The sequence below is a fragment of the Ovis canadensis genome, chromosome 14 (assembly GCF_042477335.2).
Source record: "Ovis canadensis isolate MfBH-ARS-UI-01 breed Bighorn chromosome 14, ARS-UI_OviCan_v2, whole genome shotgun sequence".
Taxonomy (NCBI): domain Eukaryota; kingdom Metazoa; phylum Chordata; class Mammalia; order Artiodactyla; family Bovidae; genus Ovis; species Ovis canadensis.
In genome coordinates, this window is record NC_091258.1 from 54376619 (window position 1) to 54401551 (window position 24933).

Here is a 24933-nt window from a genome sequence, read left to right on the forward strand (position 1 = left end):
TTTCACATGATTTCGTCTTCTTTTACCCCTGTCACTTTTTTAAATTCAGGTCCTATGTGATTATTTAGGGTTGGCTGGAAGGGAAACTGGCCCAGTTCTGGCTTTTCTCTTTGAAGTAATACTCTTAAGAATCTAGCCTTTTAAACCTTTACAGTTGGCCTGCAAGAAATTTTTTGTTGTTGTTTTTTAACCAGAAGTCAGGCCAAGGAGGCTGCTGAAGGGAATAGCCAAAGGGCTGAGCTGAGCACCTGACAGTCTGTGAGGCTAAACGTTTCTGCCTCCCAATGCCTCTGCACCAAGGTGCAGGCATTCCAGCCCTTTTCTCCCTACTGAGAACACACTCACAGGGGCGCCTGAGAGAAAGCAAGGGGGAACAAGGAGATGAGCCAGGCAAACAAATCCTAGAGCTGGTATCTCAGTCTCCTGTGCTCTGGAGAAGCTGTAGACAGCTGTCATGTCCTTGGGCAGTGGAGCTCAGCCCTGTGGCGTCCTGGCCCCACAAAGAAGGGTCATGCTTCGTGGTAGCATCCAAGGATGCCCACCAAGGATTTAGTAACTTGGAGTGGGGGAGTGCAGGGGTCTCCACGCAGAGGAAGTTTCTCTCCAGCTCATCCTGTGAGGTGTGGGTGTCTCTCTTTACGCCTTGCACTTTTTAAGAAATCTTGCTAAAATTCTAGAGCAGACAGTTCTGGGGCTGAAAGATGTGCCATCAGCCCAAGCCTAGCGAATGAAATGATCTCATTTTATAGCAAATTGTAAACTTTGTTTATTGTCAGTGTTCTTCATTATAACCTGAAAAAGACTGCATATACTTACATATATTTATTTTATAAACTATCCATAAAATTGATTATTAAAAATTAGGTAGATTAATTTACAGGTGATTTCAGGTATTTTTTAGCTGTAATTTTGACAATGTGACTTCTTTATGTTCCAACTGAAGGGCCATATTTCTAATACAAATAATCCAATTCTTATTAGAATAGAAAGTCATGACTATGGTTCATTGATTTTTGGCCCTGCCAGACACTTTGATAAACACTTGAAATCTTACAGAATCACTAAACTACCCTTCAAGGTAAGTGATATAGTCATTTTCTGAGATGTAGAATTTGATGATTACAGAGCTAACTAACCAGGTAGGCATTTTGGAGCTTGAGTGATCTTATTGGAATAGGAACTGGATCACTTCCTGACTGTCAGAATGCAGACAGCTTACTTGACTTCTCTGAGTTCAGTTTATGGTAACCATAGTTACAAGTGGTCCCTGGAGGTCTGTGGTGTGTTCAAACTCCTCCCTTCTGACCGCTTACCCTCAGCAGGCTCCTCCTTTCTACACTGACTTCTGTTTGTACCGTGACCATATTTGTGTGGGTCTGTTTCTAGAAGCCATGCACTGACCCATGTGTCCATCCCTTTTCTAGTAACGCATTGTCTTGATTACTTTTATGTCGTGTCTCAGTCACTTAGTCATGCCCAACTCATTTGTGAGTCCATGGACTGTAACCCGTCAGCCTCCTCTGTCCATGGAATTTTCCAGGCAAGAATACTGGAATGGGTTGCCATTTCCTACTCCATGGAATCTTCCTAACCTAGGGATCTAACCTGCAGCTCTTGTGTCTCCTGCATTGGCAGGCAGGTTCTTTGCTACTGGGCCACCTGGGAAGCCCTGATTACTTTTATAGTAAGTTTTAAAATCAGATAATGTTGACAAACATGCGTAAGTATTTATAGAAATCATCTTTGATTGCTTGTATTATCATTTACATTTTCTTCAACATAAGGTACTACAAATGTTTTATTAATGTTAGATTTATAACTAACTGACTCAGTGGGTAAATAATCTACCTACAATGCAGGAGACGCAAGATACGTCGGTTTGATCCCTGGGTCGGGAAGATCCTCAGGAAGTGGGCATGGCAATCTACACAGGATTCTTGTCTGGAGAGTCCCATGGACGATAAGCCTGGCAGTCTCAGATAAGTCTTGAGTCCATAGTGTCTCAAGAGTTGGACATGACTGAAGGGACGGAGCACACATGTACATTTCATTTCTGGAGCTTTTGTAATGGATGCTAGCGGCTTGGATGGTTAAGAATCTGCCTGCAATGCAGGAAACCTCGGTTTGATCCCTGGGTCAGGAAGATCCTTTGGAGAAGGGAAAGGCAACCAACTCCAGTATTCTTGCCTGGAGAATTCCGTGGACAGAGGAGCCTGGTGGGCTACAGTCCATGGGGTTGGCAAAGAGTAGGACACTACTGAGTGACTAACACTTTCACTTAAAATCTTGGTTTCCAGTGATTCATTACTGCTGCTAAGTCACTTCAGTTGTGTCCAACTCTGTGCGACCCCACAGACGGCAGCCCACCAGGCTCCCCCATCCCTGGGACTCTCCAGGCAAGAACACTGGAGTGGGTTGCCATGTCCTTCTCCAATGCATGAAAGTGAAAAGTGAAAGTGAAGTTGCTCAGTCGTGTCTGACTCCTAGCAACCCCATGGACTGCAGCCCACCAGGCTCCTCTTGCCCATGGGATTTTCCAGGCAAGAGTACTGGAGTGGGGTGCCGTTGCCCTCTCCGATTCATTACTAGTATCTAGAAATAGAGTTTATATTTTTGTGTTGATCCTTTATCCTGCAATCATGCTAATGTTACTTATTAGCTCTGGAAAACTTTTCTGTAGATTTCTTGGGATTGCCTAAGTAGACAATCATGTTTTCTACGAGAGGAGGACAATCATATTTGTTCTTTTTCAACCTGCATGCCTTTACTTTTTTCTGTATTATGATACTGGCTAAGACATCCTATAAGATGTTAAATAGGATTGCTGAGTGTAAACATACTTATCTTGATCCCTGTCTTGAGGGACGCATCCAGTCTCTCATCATTAAGTATGATATCAGCTGTAGGTTTTTTGTACATGTCCTTTATACAGTTTTATTAGGTTGAGAATTTCTGTCCTACTTCTGTTTTGATGAGGGTTTCAGAAAAATACATAAATGGGTGTTGAATTTTGTCAAATCTTCTACATCCACTTGTTTATGAGTTTTCTCCTTCTTTAGATAGTTAAGGCAGTTCACTGCTTGATTTTCAGACATGTACCAGTCCAACACTCCCAGGATAAACCCCAGTTGGTAATTATTGGTATATTATTATTCTTATGTATTTCTGCATTTAATTCACTGATATTACATTGCAGACTTTTGTGTCAGTGTTCATGAAGGATGTTGGTCTGTAGTTTTCCTTTCTTATGCTGTTTTGGTTTGGTTTTGGTGTTAGGGCAATGATTATGTCGTTAGTTGGAAAGATTTCCTGCTATTTTCAGGAATAGGTTGTGTAGAACTGATGTTTCTTCTTAAAATATTTGTTGGGACTTGTTAGTGAAGCCATCTGAGCCTGAAGTTTCCAGTTTTTCTTTTTAAAATAGCAATTCAATGTCTCTAATAATGACAAGACTATTCAGGTTATCTGTTTCTTCTTGTATAAATTTTGGTTTTGTAGTTTTCAATGAATTGGCTCATTTAGACCAGGTTGTTGGATTTAAGTGCATAAAGTTTCCCCATAAAATTCCTTTATTAGCTTTTTAATATCTCTAGGGTCTGTTAGGATTTTCCATCTTGTCATTTCTACTATGAGTAATGTACATCCATCTCTGTTTTTGGTTAGTCTGGTTAAAGATTTATCCTAAAATTTTTTTTTGTCAGATAATCAACTTTTATTTCATTGCATTTTTATTTTATTTTATTTCTTTTTATTATTTCCTTCCTTCTGTTTACTTTGGGTTTATTTTACCCCTTTTCCATCTTATATAGTAGCTTAGGTTGTTGATTTGAGATCTTTGTTCCTTCTAATATAAATGTAGAATCTTCTAAATTTTCCCTAAGCACTGATTAAAGTGCATACCACAAATTTTATATGGTCTCTTTACAGTTTCTTTCAATTCAAATGTTTTCTGAATTTCTTCCTTGATCCATATAATTTTAATAGATGTTTTACAGAAATTGTATGCTTACAGAAAAATTGAAAGGAAAATAAAAGACTTCCCAAATCTCCTGGCCGCAGTTTCTCCTCTTATTAATACTTACATTGGTGTTACAATTGTTGAACCAATTCACACATTGTTATTAACTAAAGTCCGTTGTTTGTATTAAGCTTCACTCTTTGTGTTGTACAGGTTTTTCCAAGCATGTAGAGTTATGCACAATCATTACATTATACAAAAGATTCTCTGTTCCACCTATTCATATTTTCCCCATCTCTCCTCCACAACCCCTGACAACTGATGGACTTTTTTTTTTATTTTTAATTTTTTTAATTTTAAAATCTTTAATTCTTACATGCGTTCCCAAACATGAACCCCCCTCCCACCTCCCTCCCCATAACATCTCTCTGGGTTATCCCCATGCACCAGCCCCAAGCATGCTGTATCCTGCGTCAGACATAGACTGGCGATTTGATTCTTACATGATAGTATACATGTTAGAATGCCATTCTCCCAAATCATCCCAACCTCTCCCTCTCCCTCTGAGTCCAAAAGTCCGTTATGCACATCTGTGTCTTTTTTGCTATCTTGCATACAGGGTCGACATTGCCATCTTTCTAAATTCCATATATATGTGTTAGTATATTGTATTGGTGTTTTTCTTTCTGGCTTACTTCACTCTGTATAATCGGCTCCAGTTTCATCCATCTTATCAGAACTGATTCAAATGAATTCTTTTTAATGGCTGAGTAATACTCCATTGTGTATATGTACCACAGCTTTCTTATCCATTCATCTGCTGATGGACATCTAGGTTGTTTCCATGTCCTGGCTGTCCTGGCTATTATAAACAGTGCTGCAATGAACATTGGGGTACATGTGTCTCTTTCAATTCTTTACTGTCTCGAAAGCTTTCTTTTCCAAAATGCCACAGAGTTGGAATCATACAATATGCACTCTCTTCACATTGGCTTCTTTCACTTAGAAATATGCATTTAAGATTCATCTCTGTTGTATCATGGCTTGAGAGATCATTTTTTTGTATCACTGAATAATATTTCATTGTATAAATGTACCACTATTTGTCCATTCACATACTGATTGACATCTTCAGTTCAGTTCAGTCGCTAAGTCATGTCTGACTGTTTGCGACCCCATGAACCGCAGCACATCAGGCCTCCCTGTCCATCACCTACTCCCCGAGTCCACCCAAACCCATGTCCATTGAGTCAGTGATGCCATCCAACCATCTCATCCTCTGTCATCCCTTTCTCCTCCTGCCCTTAATCTTTTCAGCATCAGGGTCTTTTCCAATGAGTCAGTTCTTTGCATCAGGTGGCCAAAGTATTGGAGTTTCAGCTTCAACATCAGTCCTTCCAATGAACACCCAGGACTGATCTTTCAGATGGACTGGTTGGATCTCCTTGCAGTCCAAGGGACTCTCAAGAGTCTTCTCCAACACCACAGTTCAAAAGCATCAATTCTTCAGCACTCGGCTTTCTTTATAGTCCAACTCTCACATCCATACCTGACCACTGGAAAAACCATAGCCTTGACTATACGGACCTTTGTTGACAAAGTAATGTCTCTGCTTTTTAATATGCTGTCTAGGTTGGTCATAACTTTCCTTCCAAGGAGTAAGCGTCTTTTAATTTCATGGCTGCAATCACCATCTGCAGTGATTTTGGAGCCCCCCACAAAATAAAGTCATCCACTGTTTGCACTATTTCCCCATCTATTTCCCATGAAGCGTTGGGACCGGATGCCATGATCTTTGTTTTCTTTATGTTGAGCTTTAAGCCAACTTTTTCACTGTCCTCTTTCACTTTCATCAGGAGGCTCTTTAGTTCTTCTTCACTTTTTGCCATAAGGGTGGTGTCATCTGCATATCTGAGATTATTGATATTTCTCCTGGCAATCTTGATTCCAGCTTGTGCTTCCTCCAGCCCAGCAATTCTCATGATGTACTCTGCATATAAGTTAAATAAGCATGCTCCTTTTCCTATTTGGAACCAATCTGCTGTTCCATGTCCAGTTCTAACTGTTGCTTCGGGTTTCTCAAGAGGCAGGTCAGGTGGTCTGGTATTCCCATCTCTTTCAGAATTCTCCACAGTTTGTTTTGATCCACACAGTCAAAGGCTTTGGCATAGTCAGTAAAGCAGAAATAGATGCTTTTCTGGTACTCTCTTGCTTTTACGATGATTCAGCGGATGTTGGCAATTTGATCTGTTTCCTCTGCCTTTTCTAAAACCACCTTGAACATCTGAAAGTTCATGGTTCACGTATTGCTGAAGCCTGGCTTGGAGAATTTTAAGCATCACTTACTGGCATGTGAGGTGAGTGCAATTGTGCAATAGTTTGAGCATTCTTTGTCATTGCCTTTCTTTGGGATTGGAATGAAAACTGACCTTTTCCAGTCTTGTGGCCACTGCTGAGTTTCCCAAATTTGCTGGCATATTGAGTGCAGCACTTTCACAGCATCATCTTTCAGGATTTGAAATAGCTCGACTGGAATTCCATCACCTCCACTAACTTTGTTCATAGTGATGCTTCCTAAGGCCCACTTGACTTCACATCCAGGATGTCTGACTCTAGGTGAGTAATCACACCATTGTCATTATCTGGGTCATGAAGATCTTTTTTGTACATCTTGGTTCCTTCCAATTTTTGTCAGTTTTGACTAGAGCTGCTATAAACATTCATATGTAGGTTTTCATATGAAGTTTAGACATAAGTTTTCAACTCATTCGATAAATACATAGGAGCATGTGAATTTTTTTATAAGTCTATGGTTGACTCTGTAAGAAACTTCCCAGTTGTCTTCCAAAGTGGTTGCATCACTTTGGAATTTTCACTAGCAACAAATGAAAATTTCCCCATATCCTTATCAGCATCTGGTATTGTCAGTGTATTGAATTTTATCCATTGTAATAGGTGTGGGGTAATATCTCATTGTTTTAATTTGTAATTCACTAATAACACATGATGTTGAATATCTCCTATGTTTATCTTCCATCTGTATATTTCCTCTGGTCAAGTATCTGTTCAGATTTTTTGTTTATTTTTGAATTCAATTGTTTAATTTTTTATGCATTTTTGATAAAAGTTCTTTGTAACATGTGTGTTTGCAGATATTTTTTCTCAGTCTGTGGTTTGTCTTTTTATTTTCTTAACAGTGTCTTTCACAGAAAAGTTTTAAACTTTAATCAAGTCCAACTCATCAAACTTTTCTTTCCGGGATCATGCTTTTGTTACAACTAAAGTTCGTCTGAAAACACAAGGTTACTTAGATTTTTCTCCTATGTTATCTTCTAGGAGCTTTATAGCTTTGCATTTTACATTTAGGTCTATGAGCCATTTTTGTTAGTTTGTTGAGTTGTTTGTTTATTTTGGGGGGGACAAGAGTCGTGTTTGTTTGTTTGTTTTTGATAATTTCTTGCATTTTAAATACACCTTGATGGCATCCTTGACCTGACACTCTTTGCCATAGTCCTTAACCACTGCACAACTGCAACAAACCACTTTATGGGGTTTTCCCTCTCTGTCAATGTTATAGAGGCCTACCCATTCCCTGAGTTTCTTGTTGTCATCAACTTTGTGTTTTCTCAGTTGCTCAGTCATGTCCAGTTCTTTGTGACCTCATGAACTGTAGCCTGACAGGCTCCTCTGTCCATGGGATTTTCTAAGCAAGAATACTGGACTGGGGTGCCATTTTCTTCGTCAGTCGTCAACATTAGTCAAGTTGATTTGGTTCTCAGCACAAAGGGCCTCCACCAACTTGACATACATAGGCTCATCACAGTTGGATGCAAGCACACAAACATGGGTTTGGCGATGGTCTAAAGCTTTGGCAGCTTAAGGAATTCCACTTGCTGAGCTATCATGGATTAGGGAGGTCTTCAGCACTTCAGCAGAGCCCTACTAACATCCATTGCACCTCTAGCAGCAATGTCTTCTTGGGCCATGGTGATGGGTTGTAGGTGGAGCTGAATCTTGAACACACCCACAGCCTCCACCTTGATTTGGCTCATTTTGAAATAATTCTTGTGAAAGCATAAGGTCAGTGTCTAGATTAATTTTTTACATGTGAATGTCCAGTTGTTCAAGAATAACTTATTGAAAAGATTATCTTTACTTTGTGTGATTGTCTTTGCTCCTTTATGAAAGATCAGTTGACTGTATTTGTATGTATCTACATCTGTTCCATTGACTATATATGTATGGGTATGTATCTGTTCCACTGATTTATCCGTTGTTTATTCTTTTGCCAATGCCACATGGTTTTGATTACTGTACCTTTATAGTAAGACTTGAAGCTTGGTATGTCAGTCCTTTGACTTCATTCTCCTTCTTCAATATAGTATTGACTACTTAAGAGTCTTTTGTCTTTCCATATAAAATTTGAAATGAGTTGGTTGATATCCATAAGGTGACTTGTTTCGTTGGGATTTTATTTGAGCATTTGTTGAATCTGTGGATCAAGTTGGAATTAATTGTTATCTTAACAAAATTGAATCATCCTAATTATGGGCATAGTCTATCTTCCCCCTTTCAGGTTTTCTTTTATTTATTTATTTTTCATCAGAATTTGGTAGTTTCCCTTATATGGATCTTATATACATTTTGTTAGATTTATATTAGGTATTTCATTTTTTTTGTGTGCTAATGCAAAAAGATCTTCACGACCAAGATGATCACAATGGTATGATCACTCACCTGGAGCCAGACATCCTGGAATGTGAAATCAAGTGGGCCTTAGAAAGCATCACTACAAACAAAGCTAGTGGAGGTGATGGAATTCCAGTTGAGCTCTTTCAAATCCTGAAAGATGATGCTGTGAAAGTGCTGCAACCAATATGCCAGCAGATTTGGAAAACTCAGCAGTGGCCACAGGACTGGAAAAGGTCAGTTTTCATTCCAATCCCAAAGAAAGGCAATGACAAAGAATGCTCAAACTACTGCACAATTGCACTCTTCTCACACGCTAGCAAAGTAATGCTCAAAATTCTCCAAGCCAGGCTTCAGCAATATGTGAACTGTGAACTTCCAAATGTTCAAGGTAGTTTTAGAAAAGGCAGAGGAACCAGAGATCAAATTGTCAACATCTGCTGGATCACCGAAAAAGCAAGAGAGTTCCAGAAAAACAACTATTTCTGCCTTATTGACTATGCCAAAGCCTTTGACTGTGTGGATCACAATAAACTGTGGAAAATTCTGAAAGAGATGGGAATACCAGACCACCTGACCTGCCTCTTGAGAAACCTATATGCAGGTCAGGAAGCAACAGTTAGAACTGGACATGGCACGACAGACTGGTTCCAAATCGGAAAAGGAGTATGTCAAGCCTGTATATTGTCACCCTACTTATTCAACTTCTATGCAGAATACATCATAAGAAATGCTGGGCTGGAGGAAGCACAAGCTGGAATCAAGATTGCCAGGAGAAATATCAATAACCTCAGACATGCAGATGATACCACCCTTATGGCAGAAAGTGAAGAGGAACTGAAAAGCCTCTTGATGAAAGTGAAAGAAAGAGTGAAAAAGTTGGCTTAAAGCTCGACATTCAGAAAACTAAGATCATGGCATCTGGTCCCATCACTTCATGGGAAATAGATTGGGAAACAGTGGAAACAGTGTTAGACTTTATTTTCTTGGGCTCCAAAATCACTGCAGATGGTGATTGCAGCCATGAAATTAGAAGACACTTACTCCTTGGAAGGAAAGTTATGACCAACCTAGATAGCATATTGCAAAGCAGAGACATTACTTTGCCGACTAAGGTCTGTCTAGTCAAGGCTATGGTTTTTCCTGTGGTCATATATGGATGAGAGAGTTGAACTGTGAAGAAAGCTGAGTGCTGAAGAATTGATGCTTTTGACCTGTGGTGTTGGAGAAGACTCTTGAGAGTCCCTTGGACTGCAAGGAGATCCAACCAGTCAATCCTAAAAGAGATCAGCCCAGGGTGTTCTTTGGAAGGAATGATGCTAAAGCTGAAACTCCAGTACTTTGGCCACCTCATGCGAAGAGTTGACTCATTGGAAAAGACTATGATGCTGGGAGAGATTGGGGCAGGAGGAGAAGGGGACGACAGAGGATGAGATGGTGGATGGCATCACGGACTTGATGGATGTGAGTTTGAGTGAACTCCAGGAGATGGTGGGTGATGGACAGGGAGGCCTGGCATGCTGTGATTCATGGGGTTGCAAAGAGTCGGACATGACTGAGCGACTGAACTGAACTAAACTGAATGTAAATGGTGTTGTGTTTTTAATTTTAAATTCCGCATGTCCATTGCTGGTATTTTTGTTATTGTTCATTTGCTAAGTAGTGTTCAACTCTTTGAGACCCCATGGACAGCAGCACACCTGGCTTCCCTGTCCTTCACCATCTACCAGAGTTTGCTCAAACTTATGTCCATTGAGTCAGTGATGCCATCCAACCATCTCATCCTCTGTCACCCCCTTCTCCTCTTGCCCTCAATCTTTCCCAGCATCCTGGTTGTTTCTAAAGAGTTGACTACTTACATCAGCTGGTCAAAATATTGGAGCTTCAGCTTCAGCATCGGTCCTTCCAATGAATACTCAGGGTTGATTTCCTTTAGGATTGACTGGTTTGATCTCCTTGCTGTTCAGGGGTATATAGGAAAGCAAATTTCTTCCCTTATTGATTTAGCTAGGATTTTCAGAACAGTGTTGGCAATGATGAGAGGGAGCCTTGCCTTATTCCTAGTCATAGGGGGGGATGTATCTTATTTCTCACCACTAACTATAGTGAAGTCACTCAGTCATGTCTGACTCTCTGTGACCTCATGGGCTGTAGCCTTCCAGGCTCCTCTGTCCATAGGATTTTCCAGGCAATAGTACTGGAGTGGATTGCCATTTCCTTCTCCAGGGGATCTTCCCGACCCAGGGATCGAACCTGGGTCTCCTGCTTTGTAGACAGGCGCTTTACCATCTAAGCCACCGGGGAAGTCAACTATGACATTAGCTATAGCGTTTTTGTAGATGTTCTTCATTAAATTGAGGAGAATCCTCTCTATTTCTAGTATTCTGTGAGTTTTCATCATAAATAGATATTGAAGTTTGTCAAATGCTTTTTATGTATCTGCTAATATGATTATACGATTTTCTTCTTTAGCCTGTTGATATAACTGATTATGGGGACTGTGAAGAAAGTGAGTGTCGAAGAACTGATGCTTTTGAACTGTGATTTTGGAGAAGACTCTTGAGAATCCCTTGGACTGCAAGGGGATCCAACCAGTCCTTTCTAAAGGAGATCATCCCTGGGTGTTCTTTGGAAGGAATGATGCTAAAGCTGAAACTCCAGTACTTTGGCTACCTCATGCGAAGAGTTGACTCATTGGAAAAGACTCTGATGCTGGGAGGGATTGGGGGCAGGAGGAGAAGGGGACGACCGAGAATGAGATGGCTGGATGGCATCACGGACTCGATGGACGTGAGTTTGAGTGAACTCCAGGAGATGGTGATGGACAGGAAGGCCTGGCGTGCTGCGATTCATGGGCTTGCAAAGAGTCGAACACAACTGAGCGACTGAACAGAACTGAACTGGTGGCTCAGATGATGAAAAATCTGGCTGCAATGTGGGAGAACCAGGTTTGATCCCAGGATCAGGAAGATCCCCTGGAGAAGGAAATGGCAACCCACTCCAGTATTCTGGCCTGGAAAACCCCATGAACAGAGGAACCTGGTGGGCCACAGTCCACGGGGTCATAAAGAGTTAGACATGGTTGGGTGACTATACACTTTACCAAGCCTGATTATATTAATTGGTTATTGAATATTGAATCAGCCTTGCAAACCTGGGATAAATCCCACTTGGTAATGTCATATAATTTTTTATACATTGTTGAGAATTTTTGCATCTGTATTCATGAAAGACATTAGTCTGTAGTTTACCCTTCTTGTCATGTCTTTCTCTGATTCTGTTTGAGGTAATACTGGCCTCACGGAATGAGCTAAGTATTGTTCCCTTTGCTTGTAGTTTCTGGAACAGATTTTAGAGAATCAGTATGACTTATTCCTTAAATATGTGATAGAATTCACCTGTAAAGCCATGTGGAGTTGGTGCTTTGTATTTGGAAAGTTTATTAATTTCAATTTAACTATCTATTGAATATAGGCTTATTTAAATGGTTTCCCCTGCTATGAGTTTTAGTAGATTACATCTTTAAGGAATTGGTCCATTTCATTTAAGATATCAAATTTGTGAGTATAGAACTTTTTTTTAATAATAACTCTTTATTATTATTTTAATGTCTGTGGGTAAGTATCTTTTCTCCTTAGCCTGTCTAGGGGTTTTCAATTTTATTGATATTCTAAAAGAATGTGCTTTTGGTTTCACTGATTTCCTCTGTTCTTTCTTGATTTCTATATCACTTATTTATTTTATTAGTTCTATTATCTCTTTTCTTCTGCCTATTTTGAATTTAATTTGCCATTTATTTTCTAGTTTCCTATAGTGAAAGCTTAGATTGTTGATCTTGTTTCTTCTTTTCTAATATATGCATTCAATGTTATAAATCACAGCGTTACTCCATCTCACAAATTTTAATAGATTGCATTTTTATTTTGCTTTAGTTCCAAGCTATTTTAAAATTTCTCCTGAGACTTCTTTAACCCATGTATTATTTAGAAGTGTATTTAATTGTCAAATATTTGGGGATTTTCCAGGTCTCTTTCTGTTATAGATTTCTAGTTTATTCCATTGTGGTCTGAGAGCATCCTTTGCATAACATATATTCCTTCAAATTTGTTTAAGTATGTTTTATAACTTAGAATGTGTTTTATCATGGTGAGTGAATGTTCATGTGGGCTTGAGAAGAATGTGTCTTCTACTTTATTGAATGAAGCAGTCTATAAAAGTCAATTAGATCCAGGTGATTTATGGTGCTCTATAGTCAACTATATCCTTACTGATTTTGTGCCCACTGAATCTGTCAGTTACTGGTACAGGAATGTCAAAGTTTCCAACTATAATGATGAATCTGTCTATTTTTCTTTGAGGTTCTGTTAGATTTCTGTCTCACATGTTTTGATACTCTGTTGTTAGGCATATGAACGTTAAGGATGGTTTTGTTTTCCTAGAGAACTGACCCCTTATCATTATGTATTGTCTGTTTATTTCTGATAATATTCCTTACTCTAAAGTCATATTTGTTTGAAATTAACACAGCTACTCTGAGTTTTTTGATCAGTGTTAGTATGGTATATTTTTATTTACCCCCTTACTTTTAATCTATCTGTGCCTTTATATAAAATGGGTTTCTTATAAACACTATATTCCAGTTGAGTCTTCGATTGCTTTTATTCACTGTGATAGTCTCTGTCTTTTTATTGGTGTATTTAGACCATTCATGTATAAAGTGATAGTTTATACAACTGGATTATGATACTTGTAACTTTAAAACAAATTCATTGTTGTTACACTTTTTCCCCTTGTCTTCCACTCTTGTTCTGCCTTCTCTGGTGTTCATGGACCATTTTACATAATTCTATTTTTTCCTCTTTTACTGTATCAATTATAGCTTCTTTTAAAATGTTTCAAAATGGTTGCTCTAGAGTTTGCAGTATATTTAACAACTAATCCAAGGCCACTTTTAAATAACACTATAATGCTTCACTGGCAGTACAAGTATCTTATGACACAGTATTCCCAATTCCTCCCTCCCATTCCTTATAATATTATTGTCTTTCATTTCCCTTATCCAAACTCTACTCATTCATTGTTGTTGTTATTGGTTTTAACAAGGTATTATCTACTAGACCAAGGAAGAATTAAGAAAAGAACATTTTTCTTTATCTCTTTATCTTCATTTATTTCTTCCTTTCTTAATGTAAATCTACGTTTCTTAACTGTATCATTTTTCTTCTCTCTGAAGAACATTTTTTTTTTAACATTTCTTGCAAAGCAGGTCTACTGCTGACAATTTCCCTCAATTTGTGTTTGTCAGAGAAAGCATCTCTTTGTTGCTTTTGAGAGATAATTACTTTGGATGCAGACTCTGAGTTGGTGGCTGTCTTCTTTCAATTCTAAATATTTAACTTCCTACTCCTCTTGCTTGCATCATTTCTGAAAAGAAGTCTGATGTAATTGTTATCTGTGTTCCTCTGTGGATAAGCTTCTTTCACGTTTTCTCTTTGTCATTGATTTTCTGTAGTTTGAATATATTCCTTAGCGTAGTTTTGATACTTATCCTACTTGATGTTATTTGAGGCTCCTGGATCTGCAATTTGGTGTATGTCATTAATTTTGGAAAATTCTCAGCCATTATTACCTCAATATTTTTCTTCTGGTATCCTGATTACATTTATGTTATTTTTAATAACTGTACCACAGTTCATTTCATATTGTTTGTTTTTCTTTTTGCATTTCACTTATGGAAATTTTTATTAGTATATCTTCAAACTTATTGTTCTTTCCTTGGCTGTGTTTAGTCTAATGGTGAGCCCATCAAAAGCGTTTTCCATTTGTTACACTGTTTTTGGTTCCTAGGATTTCCTTTTGATTTTTTTTTCATAATTTCTATCTCTCTGTTCACATTGCTGTTGCTGCTAAGTCACTTCAGTCATGTCCGACTTTGTGTGACCCCATAGATGGCAGCCCACCAGGCTCCCCCGTCCCTGGGATTCTCCAGGCAAGAACACTGGAGTGGGTTGCTATTTCCTTCTCCAATGCATGAAAGTGAAAAGCAAAAGTGAAGTCTCTCAGTCGTGTCCGACCCTCAGCGACCCCATGGGCTGCAGCCCACCAGGCTCCTCCGTCCATGGGATTATCCAGGCAAGAGGACTGGAGTGGGGTGCCATCGCCACATTATCCATCTCTTATTTCATGTTGTCCACTTTTTCCCATTGGAGTCTATGGCATATAAATCATAGTTATTTTAAATTCTCAGTCTGATAAATCCAAAATTTCTGCCAAATCTAAATCTGATTTTGCTGCTTGTTTTGCCTCTTTAGACTGTTTTTTTTTCCCCCCTTTTTTTAGAATGATGATACATTTTTGTTGAAAGCTGAGCATGATGTTTTGGCCAAAAGTAATTGAGATAGTATGGTCAGAGAACACACTTTGCATGATTTCAATTAAAAAATTTTTGACCCAGTGTATGATTTATGTTGGTGAGTGTTTCATGTAAACTTGCAAAGAATATGCGATCTGCTGTTATTGTGGTAAGTGTTCTATAAATGTTAATTAGATCCAGTTGGTTGATGGCGTTCAGTTCTTTTGTTTCTTTGATGATTTTCTATTTGTTGTTTCTTTAACTGGAACAGATATGTTGAAGGTTCAACTAAAATTGTGAATTAATCTATTTCTCTTTTCCGTTTCATCATTTTTTGCTTCATGTATTTTGAAGCTATGTAGTTAGGCACATACAAATTTAAAATTGTAACAGACCTTTCTACCATATGTACTGTCCCTTTATTATTTTTAATATTTTGTTGCTCTTATTATTTTTTTTGCTTTATATGATAATATAAGCATTCCAGATTTATTTTGATTAGTGTTCCATGATATAATATTTTCTATTCTTTTACTTTAATCTTCCAATGAAAAGACATTTACAGTGTTTTTTTGTTGTTGTTGCTACCATATAGTTGGGTCTTTTCAAAATTCATTTTGACAATCTCTATCTTCTAATTGGTGTCTTTAAAACATTTATATTCAATGCAATTTACTGGTAGGTTTGGATGTATGCCCACCATTTTTTTTGTTTCCTAAGTTTTTGAAAAATTCATGCACACACTCATATATATGTATGCATGTGCATATATTATTTTCATAGTGATAAAATGCACAGCAAAGCACTTTTTAAAACATTGTCTAAGTGTACAATTTAGGGGTATTGAGTACATTCACAATGTTGTTTGACCATTACCACTAGACATTTCCATTAATTTTCATCACCCTAAAGAAATTCTGGGCACACTAAATAATAACACCCCATTTTCCCCTATTCCTAGCCCCCAGTAACCATTATTTTATTCCTGGTTTCTATACATTTACCTATTATAAGTATGTCATAAAAATGAGGTCATTCAGTACTCTTGTCCGAATAGGGCTTATTTTACAAAGTATAAAATATTTAAGATTCAACATGTTGTAACATATATTAGAATTTCATTCCTTTTTTGTTGTTGCTGCTGTTGTTGTTCAGTTGCTAAGTTGTGACCCCCATGGACTGCAGCACACCAGGCTTTCCTGTCCTTCACCACCACCTGGAGTTTGCTCAACCTCATGTTCATTGAGTTGGTGATGCCATCCAACCATCTCATCCGCTGTTGCCCTCTTCTCCTCCTGCCTTTGATCTTTCCCAGCAACAAGGACTTTTTCAATGAGTCAGCTCTTCCCATCCGGTGGCCAAAGTATTGGAGCTTCCGTTTCAGCATCAAGTCCTTCCAATGAATATTCAAGGTTGATTTCCTTTTGGATGACTGATTTGATATCCTTGGCATCCAAGGGACTCTGAAGAGTCTTCTCCAAGGCTACAGTTCAAAAGTATCAATTCTTCAGTGCTCAGTCTTCTTTATGGTCCAGCTCTCAGAACCATACATGACTATAGAAAAGCCCTCACTTTGACTATACAGTCCTTTGTTGGCAAAGTGATGTCTCTGCTTTTTAATATGCTATCTAGGTTGGTCATAGCTTTTCTTCCAAGGAGCAAGCGTCTTTTAATTTCATGGCTGCAGTCACCTTCTGCAGATTCCTTTTAAACACTGAGTAATATTCCATTATATATAAGACTGTGGAGGGTTTTCCCAGGTGGCACTAGTGGTAAAGAATCCACCTGCCATTGCAGGAGACATAAGAGGTGTGGGTTCGATCCCTGGGTTCAATCCCTGGATTGGGAGGATCCCCTGGAGGAGGAAATGGCAACCCACTTCAGTATCCTTGCCTGGAGAATCCCATGCACAGAGGATCTGGGTGGTCCTATAGACCGTGGGGTCGCAAAGAATCAGACATGACTGAAGAGACTTAGCACGCACACACATTTTTAAAATTCATCATTCTGTTGATGAACAGTTGAGTTGTTTCCATATTTTGGTTATTATGAATAATGTTGCTATGAAACTTGTTTGAGTCCCCCTTCTTTTAGTTCTTTTGGATGTATACATAGAAGTGGAATTTTTGGATCATATAGTAATTCTGTGTTTAACTTTTTAAGGAAATGCCAAACTGTTTTCCACAGCAGCTACACTTTTGCATCCTAATTGCAATGCAGAAGGGTTCCAATTTTTTCACATCCTTGCCATCTTATTATTTCCTGTGTTGTGATGAATGTGAGGTGGCATTTCATTGTGGTTTTGATTTGCTTTTAATAATAATTAATGCTATTGGTCATCTTTTCATGTGTTTATTGGCCATTTGTGTACCTTCTTTGGAAAAGTATTCAAGTCCTTCACCCACTTTTAAAGCAAGTTGTTTGTTTTTGTTGACGTTATTGTAGGAGTTCTTTATATTAATATATTCTTAATATTACTCTTATCAGATGTATGATTTATAACTATTTTCTCCAATTTTGTGGAAGAATCACTAAACAATGTTTTTTGATGCATAAAAGTGTTTAAGTTTGATGAAGTCCAAATAAACTATTTTTTTCTCTTTTTTTTTGCCCACACATTAGATGTCATATCTAAGAAACCATTGCCATGCGTAATTAATCTCTCCACAAGTTGTATAATTTTGGCTGTTTTGATTAGGTCTTTGATTTATTTTCAGTCATTTTTATTTTAATTTTTTTTCGTTTTTTGACATGTTGATATCCATTTTTTCCAGCACCATTTGTTGAAAAGACTTTCCTTTTCCCTACTGAGTGATCTTTGTACCCCTGTTACAAATCATTTGACCTTATACATGGGGCTCATTTCTGGGTTCTCTATACCATTCCATTAGTCAGTATGTCTGTCTTCATGTCAGTACCATACTGCATTGATTACTGCACCTTTATATTGCATTTTGTAATCAGGAAGTGTGAGTTCTCTCTGTTTTACTTTTTCAATATTGTTTTGGCTATTTGGAGTCCCTTGAAATTATAAGATGAGTGTTTCTACTACAAAAGCATCATTAGGATTTTAAAGGGGATTACGTGGACTCTAGGTATTTTGGAGTGTTAATAATAATTATTATAATAATTTAATGATAATAAAAATAAAGCAATAATAATAATTTACTGATATTACATATTTTAATTCATGACCATTTCTGCTCATTCATGTCTTCTTTCGTTTCCCACAGAAATGTTTTGCTGTTTTCAGTATACAAGTCTTTTGCCACTTTGGTAATTTTATTCCTAAGTACAGTTCACCCTTGAACAATATAGGAGTTAGAGCACCAACCCTCTACACAGTAAAAAATGTGTATATAGCTTTATAGTTGGTCCTCCATAACCAAAGTTCCATATACATGGATTCAACCAGCCGTGGATCATGTAGTACTGCTGTAGAATTTATTGGAAGAAAAAATCCACATGTATATGAACCCACACAGTTCAATCCTGTGTTGTTCAAAAGTCAACCATATTTTAGATATTTTTAATGCTATTATAAATAAAACATCTCAATTTCCTTTTTGGATCATTCATTATTAGTATATAGAAATACAACTGACATGGGGATTTGATTTGTATTTTGCAACTTTGCCAAATTCATTTATTAAGTCTAACATATTTATTTGTGGAATATTTAGTATTTTTTATGTGTCATCTGTGAACACAGAAAACTACTTCTTTTCTAATTTGAATGCCTTTTATTTATTTTCCTTGCTTAAGTGCTTGCTCTGGTTATATTTCCAATACAGTGTTGAATAGACATAGTGAAAACTGGCATCCTTTACTTGTTTCTGATTTTAAAGAAAAATTTTTCAGCCTTTTGCCATGTTAATTGTCAGTTTTTCATGTATGGTATTTATCATACTGAACAAGTTTTCATCTATTGCAAGTTTCTTAAAATTTTTTTTTATCATGAAAGTATGTTGGATTTTGTTCTGCATTAATCTGAGTGATTGCATATTATTTTCTTTTATTTCTATTTATGTGGTGTATTGCATTGATTAACATGTATGTTGAACCATCCTTGCATTTCAGGAATAAATTCCACTTGGTCATCATGTATATTCCTTTTAACAACATGTTAAATCCAATCTGATAGCATTTTTTTTTGAGGAACTTTGTATCAGTATTCTTAAAGGAGAGTAGCCTGTATCTTTCTTTTCTTGTAGTATCTTGTCTAGCTTTGGTTGTTGTTACTGTTCAGTCACTAAATTGTGTCTGACTCTTTATAACTCCATGGACTGCAGCACACCAGGCTCCCCTGTCCTTCATTGTCTACTGGACTTTGCTCAGATTCATGTCCACTGAGTCAGTGATGCTGTCTAACCATCTCATCCTCTGCTGCCCCCTTCTACTTTTGCCTTCAATCTTTCCCAGCATCAGAGTCTTTTCCAATGATTTGGCCCTTCCCATCAGGTGGCCATAATATTGGAGCTTCAGCATCGGTCCTTTCAATGAGTATTCAGGGTTGATTTTACATTAGGACTGACTAGTTTGATCTTGCACTCCGAGGGACTCTCAAAAGTCTTCTCCAGCACCATGATTCAAAAGCATCAGTTCTTCGGTGCTCAGCCTTCTTCTTCTTTTTTTTTTTTTTTCCTTTCTCAGCCTTCTTTATGTTCCAACTCTCAAAACTGTACATGACTGCTGGAAAAACAATAGCTTTGACTGTATAGACCTTTGTTGGCAAAATGATGTTTCTGCTTTTTAACACACTGTCTAGGTTTGTCATAGCTCTTTTTCTAAGTAGCAAGTATCTTTAATTTCATGGCTGCAGTCACTGTCCACAGTGATTTTGGAGACCAAGAAAATAAAATCTATCACTGCTTTCCCTTTTTTCCCTTCTATTTGCCATGAAGTGATGGGACAGGATGCCATGATCTTGGTATTTTTTTTCTAATTTATTTATTTTTAATTAGAGGATAATTGCTTTACAATATTGTGTTGTTTTCTGCCATGTATCAACATGAATCAGCCATAGGTATATATATATATGTCCCCTCCCTCTTGAAACCTCCTTTTCACCTCCTACCCCATCACACCCCTCCAGGTTGTTACAGAGCACCAGGTTTGAGCTCCCTACGTCATATGGAAAATTCTCACTGGCTATCTATTTTACATATGGTAATGTATATCCTTCAATGTTACTCTTTCAATTTATCCCTCTCTCTCCTTCCCCAACTGTGTCTACAAGTCTGTTCTCTAAGTCTGCATCTCCATTGCTGCTCTGCTAATAAGTTCATCAATACCAACTTTCTAGATTTCATATATATGTGATATTTGTTTTTTTCTTTCTGACTTACTTCCCTTTGTATAATAGGCTTTAGAACTGACTCAAACACATTCTTCTTTATGGCTGAGTAATATTCCATATCACTCATACAACTTCTTTTTATTCATCTGTTGATGGACATCTAGGTTGCTTCCATGTCCTAGCTATTGTAAACAGTGCTGCAATGAACCCTGGGGTACATGTATCTTTTTCAATTATGGTTTCCTCAGGATATATGACCAGTAGGGAGATTATTGGATCATAAGGTAGCTTCATCCCTAGTTTCTAAAGGAATCTCCATATTGTTCTCCATAGTGTTCTCTATCAATTTACAATCCCACCAACAGTGCAAGAGGGTTCCCTTTTCTTCACACCCTCTCCAGCATTCATTTTTTGATGATGCCTATTCTATTCAGGGGGAGGTGAAACCTCATTGTAGGTTTGATTTGCATTTCTGTAATAATGAGCAACGCTGAGCATCTTTTCATGTGTTTATTAGCCATCTGTATGTCTTCTTTGGAGAAATGTCTGTTTAGGTTTTCTGCCCATTTTTTGATTTGGTTTTTGTTTATTCTGGTAATGAGCTGCATGAGCTGCTTGTATATTTTAGAGATTAATCTTTTGTCAGTTGTTCCATTACCTGTTATTTTCTCCCATTCTGAGGTTGTCTTTTCACCTTGTTTATAATTTCCTTTGCTATGCATAAACTTTTAAGTTTAATTGGGCCTATTTGCTTATTTTTGTTCTTATTTGCATTACTCTAGGAAGTGGGTCATAGAGCATCTTGCTGTGACTTATGTTAAGGGGTCTACTGCCTATGTTTTCCCCCAAGATCTTTATAGTTTCTACCTTATATTTCATTCTTTAATCCATTTTGAATTTATCTTTGTGTATAGTGTTAGGAAGTGTTCTAATTTTATTCTTTTACAGGTAGCTATTCAGTTTTTCCAGCACCACTTATTGAAGATACAGTCTTTTCTCCATTGCATATTCTTGCCTCCTTTATCAATGATAAGGTGCCCATTGGTGTGTGGGTTTATCTCTGGGCTGTTTACCTTATTCCATTGGTCTGTAGTTCTGTTTTTGTGCCAGTACAAGACTGTCTTGATGACTAGTTGCCCATATTTCACAGGCTAGTATGGTTATGTTCAAAATCCTTCAAGCTAAGATTCAGTAGCATGTGAAACGAGAGCTTCTATATGTAAAAGCTGGGTTTAGAAAAGGAAACCAAAGACTAAATTAGAGCAACCAGAGACTAAACTGCCAACATTCATTGGATCATAGAGAGAGCAACGGAATTCCAGGAAAACATCTGCTTCATTGACTGCACGAAAACCTTTCACTGTTTATTGGGGACCATAACAAACTGTGGAAAATTCTTAAAGAGATGGGAATTTCAGACCATCTTATCTGTCGCCTGAGAAACCTGTATATGGATCAAGAAACAAGTTAGAACCAAAAGTGGAACCACGGACAGCTTCAAAATTGGGAAAGAACTATGACAAGGCTGTATATTGTCACCTTGCTTATTTAACTTCTGCACAGTGTATATCATGCGAAATACTGAGCTGGATGAATCACAAGCTAGAATCAAGGTTGCCGGGAGAAATATCAACAACCTCAGACATGCAGATAATACCACTCTAACGGCAGAAAGTGACGAGGAACTAAAGAGCCTTTTCATCAAAGGACAATGAAAACCTGGCTTGACACTCAACATTTTAAAAACCATGTAAATTAATTGCTGCTGAAGCCTAGCTTGAAGGATTTTGAGCATAACCTTTCTAGTATGTGAAATGAGACCTCTTTTGTATAGTTTTTCTGTGTATTCTTGCCACCTCTTTGTAATCTCTTCTCCTTCTGTTAAGTTCTTACCATTTATGTTCTTTATTGTGCTCATATATCTCCAGTTTTCTTGAAGAGATCTCTAGTCTTTCCCATTCTATTGTTTTCCTCTATTTCCTTGCTCTGTTCGCTTAAGAAGGGTTTCTTATCTTTCCTTGCTGTTCTCTGGACCTCTGCATTCATTTGAGTGTATCTTTCCATTTCTCCCTTGCCTTTCACTTCTCTTCTTTTCTCAGCTATTTGTAAAGCCTCCTCAGAAAACTACTTTGATTTCTTGCATTTCTTTTTTATTTGGGATGGCTTTGGTCACTGGCTTCTGTACAACATTATTAATACAAACCTCCATTCATAGTTCTTCAGGCATTCTATCTACCGGATTTAATCCCTTGAATCTTTTCATCACCTATGTATAATCATAGGAATTTGATTTAGGTCATACCTGAATGGCTTAGTGGTTTTCCCTACTTTCTTCAATTTAAGCCTGAATTTTGCAATAAAGAGTTCATGATTTGACCCACACTCAGCTCCAGGTCTTCTTTTGTTGATTGTATAGAACTTCTCTCTCTTTGGCTTTAAAGAATAAAATCAATCTGATTTTGATATTGGCCATCTAGTGATGTCCACGTGTAGAGTCATGTCTTGTATTGTTGGAAAAGGCTATTTTCTATGACCTGTGTGTTCTCTTGACAACTCTGTTTGCCTTTTCCCTGCTTCATTTTGTACTCCAAGGCCAAACTTGCCCATTACTCTATATATCTCTTGACTTCCTGCTTTTGCCTTCCAGTCCACTATGATGAAAAGAACATCTTTTTTTTTTTTTTCCAGTGTTAATTCTAGAAGGTCTTATGGGTCTTCATAGAATGTTTCAACTTCAGTTACTTCAGCATTAATGGTTGGAGCATAGATTTGGATTACTATGATGTTGAATGGTTTGCCTTGGAAATGAACCAAGATCATCCTGTCATTTTTGAGATTGAACCCAAGTACTGCATTTCAGACTTTTTGGTTGGCTAGGCAATGCAGGAGATGTGAGAGACCTGGGTTCAATCCATGGATCAGGAGGATCCCTTGGAAAGGAGGTGGCAACCTACTCCAGTATCCTTGCCTGGAAAATCCCATGGGCAAAGGGCAACAATCCATGGAGTCACAAGAGTTGGACATGACTAAGCGAGTAAACTGCCACCACTGTGAGGGTTGCTGCATTTCTTCTAAGGGATTTTTGCCCACAGTAGTAGATATAATGGTCATCTAAGTTAGATTCACCCATTCCCGTCCATTTGAATTTACTGATTTCTGAGATGTAGATGTCCATTCTCTCCATCTCCTGCTTGACCACATCCTTGATTCATGGACCTAACATTCCAGGTTCCTATGCAATATTGTTCTTTGCATTATTGGACTTTAACCACCAGACACATCCATAACTGAACATCATTTCCATTTTGGCCCAGCTGTTTCATTTTTTTCTGGAGCTATTAGTAATTGTCCTCTACCCTTCCCAAGTAACATACTGGACACCTTCTAACCTTGGGGTTTACCTTTGAATGTGGAGGGCTCACCTTTCAGTATCATGTATTTTTGCCTTTTCATACTGTTCATGGGGTTCTCTGGAGAAGAATATTGGAATGGCTTGCCATTCCTTCCTCCAATGAACCACTTTTTGTCAGAACTCTTCACTATGACCCGACCATCTTGAGTGGCTCTGCAAGGCATGGCTCATAGCTTTATTGAGGTATATGCAAGCCTTTTTTTTTTTTTTTTAACCACATCAAGGCTGTTATCCAAGAAGGGGCCTAGCTTTAGTATAGGAGTAATGCTGGCTTCATAGAATGAAATAGCAAGAGGTCCCTCTGCCACAATTGTTTTGGGAAGAGCTTGAAAAGAATGGATTTTTTTCCCCCATTTTTCTCTTTCCCATTCCCTGCCTTCTTTTGGACATTTGAATACAAGTTGTTATTTCGCTTTACTTTTTTCTTACATTTAAAAAATTGAAATGAAATTTATATAATGAAATTAACATTTTGCTGTAGTAATCAAAACAGAATGTTACTGGCATAAGGACAGACATAGACAAATGGAATAACATAGAGAGTCCAAAAATAAACCAATGTTTTAATGGCCAATTAGTTTTCAACAATGTTGCTGAGATTATTTAGTGGAAAGAAGACTGTTCTGTTAAATGAATGGTACTGTGACAACTGGGTAGCCACACAGAATGAAGTTGGGTCTGTAGCTCATCCCATATAAAACAGTTAATTCAAAATTAATCAAAGACCTAAATATAAGAACTAAAACCATAAAATTCTTACAATTAAACATAGAGGTAAGTAGTCATGACTTTGGATTTGGTAATGGATTTTTTGGATATGACACCAAAAGAATGAACAAAAGAAAAAAATAGATACATTGGACTCCACTAATGTTGAAAACTTTTGTGCATCAAAGTGTGTTGTAAAAAATAATTATATTACTTAAAAATTTTGTTTTGATTGTCAGTCAGAAGTGAACATAGAATAATACTGCAGAGAGGCATATAAAAGTGAAAAAAAATTTATTATGCTCACAGATCCTATGAGAAGAATAAATGGCATGTTAATCAGGGGCCAAATGGGAGGAATTCCCAGGGATCAGAATCAACCAAAAAGTTAGGGAGTCAAAAGAGAGTTTATGAACCTATGAGTCTCTTTATTGGGTTAAATGGTGGTGTATACAAGCCAAAAGCATGAGGGTATTTCACTAGTGTGTTCAAATGTTACTATGTCACAGTGAGGG

General features: G+C 37.7%; 1 non-coding gene and 1 pseudogene across 1 annotated transcript; both read right to left on the reverse strand.

The window, feature by feature from the left end:
- Positions 1–7363: 7363 nt before the first annotated feature.
- Positions 7364–7944, reverse strand: LOC138929753 (small ribosomal subunit protein eS12-like; annotated as a pseudogene).
- Positions 7945–10878: 2934 nt separating this feature from the next.
- On the reverse strand, positions 10879–10951 carry TRNAC-ACA (transfer RNA cysteine (anticodon ACA)). The gene has a single exon. It is a non-coding gene; the product is annotated as a tRNA-Cys (tRNA).
- Positions 10952–24933: the final 13982 nt, after the last annotated feature.